The 6000-nt window shown below is 24.6% G+C and overlaps 1 long non-coding RNA gene across 1 annotated transcript; it reads right to left on the bottom strand.

The window, feature by feature from the left end:
* Positions 1 to 1567: 1567 nt before the first annotated feature.
* LOC101248470 (uncharacterized) lies at positions 1568 to 2343 on the bottom strand. The gene is made up of 2 exons (XR_183399.4): positions 1913 to 2343; positions 1568 to 1801 (listed from the first exon to the last, which is right to left on the bottom strand). It is a non-coding gene; the product is annotated as an uncharacterized lncRNA (long non-coding RNA).
* Positions 2344 to 6000: the final 3657 nt, after the last annotated feature.

Here is a 6000-nt window from a genome sequence, read left to right as displayed (position 1 = left end):
TTGCCATTGTAGGAAAACAAAAAAAAGTAAAAACCCTAAATATATATATATATATATATATATATTTTTTATATAGTAATTTTTATTACTTTTGCAAGATTTTGACTTAACAAGTTTCTTTCCCAAGGTGAAAAAATTGGCTGTGGGGGGTGGGGGTGGGGTGGGTAAGGGGTGGCTCGACAGTGTTAAAAAAAATATATGTGACTTAAGCCCCTAAATTTAAGGGGCTTCATTTTTAATAGTAATAGGTTATAAGTTATTATTTTTAACAAATATTGAATACTATCTGTAGCAAAAGTGAACTTTTCATGAAAATAAAGGAAATATTAAAAGAAATTTGACATATTTAGGAGTACTCTCAAGAAAAAATAAGTTAAAATAAGAATAATTATATTATCAATTGAAAACTGGAAGAAATTAGTTATATAAATGATATTATCAATTCAAATTTAAAATTCGATTTAATTTTTATTTTAGGTCACTAATATGCTTGAGTCGCTTTCGAGTGGGGCGGGGTTGGGGTGTACATTTTCTTGGCTAAACTTGCATGGCCTAGTCCTGTTTGGTCTGACATCCATGTATGCACACACATGTTTGTTTAGGTTTAATTACTAGTCTTTATATTTAATTGATTAAACTAATTCAAATTTGTCTTAACATGTCTACAAATAATGTCGATTAATCATTTAATTATTTAATATAAAAAGTTAATTGGTTAGACTCATTCAATTATTTGATATTCGACATTCAAAGTTTAACTAATCAAATTAATTTAAAATTAAATTTGAACAAATCGACGTTGATATCATATGAAACTCTATAAACCAGAATTAACTATTCAAATGTTTGATAACAAGAATTTACTAATGGTACAATATATATCTATATTGAGACGCCTAAAAAATTGAGACCCCAACTTTTTTTGATAATATTTTAGTTTGTATAAACAAATAAAAGTTTAAAAAATATTTTTGTAAAACAAAGAGATAAACAAAAACTGTATATTTTTTTTTTTTGTAGATGGTAGAAATATTTTAGAATACCGGATCAAACTATTAAAATTTATATAAATAAATAAACCTTTATACAACTACATCCAACAAACTGTATCGTAAAACATGTATTATAAAACATTGATTAACATACTAATATATATCCAACAAATTGTATTGTAAAACATGTAACATAAGACATTGATTAACATCCTAATATATATTAACAACAATGTATAGTTAAACACTAAATATTTTCTTCTTCTAGTAGTTAAGTATTATAATAAATCAAGTATGAAAAAAAAAAAAATAACTTTTTATTAAAATTTCATCAAGCACCTTGCAACATAATTTATTTTATGAAATACTAAATCAAACATTCTATAATATATTATTCAACCAAACTTTCAACCAAAATAATATGTTATAAAATATTCTACAACAACAAAGGTAGCGGCTATGAGATTAAATTAAAATTAATAAAAATAAAAAATATTTAAAAATCAAAACAGACTTTATAATGGTATATAAGACATATATATGAAATACTAAATTTGAATAGTAAGAAAATATGCTTGGAGTGAAAATTTTGATAATAATAATAAACAAATTACAGCTCAAAAACAAAATTATATGAAATTCAATACAATTTCAACAACAAAATTATATAAAATTTCAATACAATATCAACCAGACCGATTTGCTCTTTACAAAAGGATCAGATCTATATTGAAACAGACTCATCCTTTGTATGGTAAATAGATAGCCACAAACACAATAACTGATCATCATAAACATCTTTTAATTATCTGCAAAAATCCATGCAAAATCAAACATAAATAGAAGTTGGTAAGAAAATCATATAAAAAATAGTTTTAAAAAAATTAACATAAATAGATCTGAATCAAAATCGTGCATACCATGCATCACAAAATCTTGAAACTATATAATAGGAATAACAACAAACCCAATATAATACGTATAGTTAGATCTAAAAGGATAAAATACACGCGAATAAAAAATTGTTTCCGATAGATCCTCAACTCAAAACAACCAATAAACTTCAATTCAATTGTAGCAATTCTATTTGACCCTATCTGTATCTTCCCACAGCTTTATTGAACCGCAACAACAATATGAATCAATTTTTTCTTTTTCAATAATGAATTGAAATTGTAGATGCAGTTCAAGAAAGCTGTGGAAAAACACAAAAAGGACCATTTCTTTTTATTTATTTTTTTTGCAAAGGAAACATATTTAACCCTAATAGGAGAAAAAACGAAGAGAAAAAAAAAAGAAAGGTTTTTTTGAAAAAAAATAAAAAAATTATGTGATGTTTTATGAGTGTGATGAAAGTGAAGAAAGGGAATGGAGTATTTATAGGGGGGAATTGAATTACTTTAAACCACACCAATCCCAAGAAGAATATTTGGGCCTAAAAAGAAACTCTTCTCTGATCACAAACCCACTTTTTTCAACCTATTAAAAAGCCTACCTTTTTTTTTTCATCCCATTTATAATATATTTTTCTCTAATGATTAAATTATTATTAACACTTATTTTTATTTTAATCCCTCCCAAGGAGTTTATTCATTTTTTTTTCGTTCATTCAAACTCACAACCTTCACGTTGCTTTCTTAGTGATTCGAAAATAAGGAATGTTTACCATTTAGATAATTCTCTCTCGTTAGCACGATTTTTCTTAAGAAAATGCATTCAGAATTTAATATTTAAGGTTGTGTTTGGTATGAAGAAGATATTTTCACTAGAAATTAAATATTTTCTAGAAAAATAAGTTAATTTCTTATTTATCTTTTAGTGTTTGATAGTAAATAAGCAAAAAAATATATATTATTAACATTTATATATATATTGTAGCAAAACATTATAGAAGTAGAAGAGGGGAGCAGTGGGGGTGAGATGCACAAAGTATCTCGTATTAACAGGGTCTAAAAAAAAGACACACCTCATTTATCATTGATAAAATAATTTATAATCATAAATATTTATCTCATTTTAAACCATAAAAATAAGTATCAAAAATATCTTTTTTCATTCTTAGCGGCATTTGATCATTCACTTTCTACAAAAAAAAAATATTTAGAATTTAGATATAATTTTTCTATATGATTCATATCCCCCTCCCTCAGATTTCTAAAACCTAGCAAAATAACTCAATTTAACTAATTTACTTTAGACGTACAATTAAAAATGCTCTAGAAGAGTAATATGTCAAAATTGATATATAGTTATATGATGTCATAAATTAGATTTCATGTACGAGCAATTACATACTACTAAATATATTTTTTACTTTATTTTGATTTTCTTTTGCAGAAGAAATTGAAGTTAAAAAGTTGTTTTGATAATAATATGTGAATGATGTTTGATGGTTTGAATTTATTTTTCCTAAAAAATATAAAATACCATTTAAATGTAAAATATAATTTAAATTGAAATAATTTTAATAAAAATAAAACATTAGTTTAAATTGGAAAGAAGAAGTATATTAGAAGTGAAAATAATTTTTTTTCAAATACAAAGTTATATTTGATTTATCATGGCCAAACGTTGATTTTCAAATAAAATAAGAAAAAATCTAAAAAATAAATGAACAATTCCCATGATCATGTGGGTCCTTAAATTTAATGTCGCGCCAAGCACCTTCACATGAATTGATTTGGACGGAGTATCATTTTATACTCGTCCATTTCAATGATATTCATCTTTTTCAATTCATGTGAAGGTGTTTATCGCATTTATTTATCTCTTTTTTGATGACTCAAACCAACAACATTTGAGTTAGAGGTGAAAAATATTTATCATCTAAGTAATTTTTTCTTGTCGATTTTATTTTACTGAATATTGAATTTTAAAATACTTAACAAAATATTTCTTTGAATAGTAAATCGTCTCATTAATTATAAAATATCAAGTTTAGAATATCCAATAGTTTTTCGGAACATAATTAATGAACAAAAATTATGTCACATAAATTGATATAATTAGTTATGATTTTTATGCGGTTACTATTTTTATCTTATTACTAATAGTACTTACTATACTTTATGATTTAAGTTATATGGGTTAATAGTATATAGACCTTTTTAGGGTTATATCAAAATCGAAATAGAGAATCTGAATCAAAAAATATTTGTTAATTTATTGGTAATGGATTATTTTAGCAGTTCTAATAATGATTTTAAATTTTATTATTATAGGGATATTGTTTTTAATGGATTGAGATTTTTTTAACTGATTAACCGATAATTTTTACTAAATTAATTAATTGTATTCATACCATTTGTTGTATAATGTTCTTGACTTTTAGAGTTTAATTTCATACTTTAATAACTTCTCTGTCATTCTACAATGTGTTAATATTCGCTTTTGAGCAAAATGCAATATATTTAATTTATAACCTTATTTCTAAGTAATTTTTCTAATATTTTTTTCGCATGTCAAATCTTAACGGAATAATCGATACCGAATTGATAACTATTAATAACCAATTAATTTGGATCAAACGGCTGTTATTGCATTACTGGATCATGCTTTGTGGGTCCCACAGTTAGATCTGTCTATTTCCGTGGCGGTTGGAATTCCATCTTCAAGGGCCCCACGAATTGACACCTAATTTTCTAAAATATTATTATATTTTTTTATTCAAAAAAATATTTTTTTTTAATTAAAAAAATATATTATTATATAATTGTATGGAACTTATATTTCTTTTCAAATTTTCTCTTTCGATGGGAGGGTCCTATTTTTTAATGTTTGGTTGTTGTTGCAATTAAATTATTAAAAAAATTAAATTATATAATTTTTGTATATTAGTATAATAATAGTATATTTTTAATAAAGTATGTTAATATACATATTTAGATTTATGATATTATTGAGTTTGAGAAAATTTATGATTTTTGATTTTGATTATGTTCGTTCTGTAAATTATTTTATAATATATGTTAACTTTCGATAAAAAAAAGATTTAAGCCTTTCTTTTAAGTGTATTAATTTTTGATAGATAAAAAAGAGCAATTTTCTATTCAAATATGTGTTTAAATTAGCTTTTATTAGCCATATTTCAGTCATATTTTTGGAGAAAAAAATAGTCATTATGATGGAGCAATTTCAATACAAAGCATATAAATAAATTGACACAATTTGTTGACTAAAGGTGTGGTAGTACGATGGAAAAATATTTTTAAATTTTGTCACATTATATCGATTTTTATGTTTTAAAAGATGGATATATTTTTTTTTTCAAATTTAAGAAAAAATAAAGTATGGAAAATATTCTAAAACCTATTTTCAACTCTTGAACCGATTTGAAATCGAACACTTGACCTTGATCATGAATCCGACTCAAAAGATCGACTCTTATCACTGATCCCAACTCTCGACTCTGATCAGACAACCGACCCTAATTATAACATTTTCAACTCAATGTCGTTGTATTCCTCAAATTGTACCTAGATATTTTCGAGACAAAATCCATATATCGATCATCTCCACACAGTTTAAACTACGAGATCACCCCAAAAAAACTCCTCCGACGTCCAGCAGTCACGGACCGACCATAAAACCCTATTCATCTTTCCTTCTTACTAATCAAACACTAAAAAATCACTTATTTTTTAAAAAAATACTAATCAAACACTAAAAAATCATTTTTTTAAAAAAAAAAAAAAACTTCGTACGAAATATATTTTTAAAATTAAAATTCATAAAATAAAATTTAAAAAATCAACATAGGGTGCTCACATGGTGGCATGTGAGGGTGACCCACATTTTTTTAAAAATGACATGTACCCCGTTATTTTCGGACTATGGGTTTGTTGCCCCGACATTTTTATACTTACTACGATGCACCCTTTTATTAATACTATAAATATAAATAAAATAAATCATTTTTATTTTTAAAATTATTTTTATTATACATATATATATATATTACTCATAATTATTTTATTATTTGTTGGATCTTTAGCGTTGTGTATTTTTC

The sequence above is a fragment of the Solanum lycopersicum genome, chromosome 7 (genome assembly GCF_036512215.1).
Source record: "Solanum lycopersicum chromosome 7, SLM_r2.1".
In the NCBI taxonomy this organism is placed as follows: domain Eukaryota; kingdom Viridiplantae; phylum Streptophyta; class Magnoliopsida; order Solanales; family Solanaceae; genus Solanum; species Solanum lycopersicum.
The sequence above is the reverse complement of the archived record's forward strand: the minus strand, read 5'-3'. Positions and strand labels throughout refer to the sequence as shown.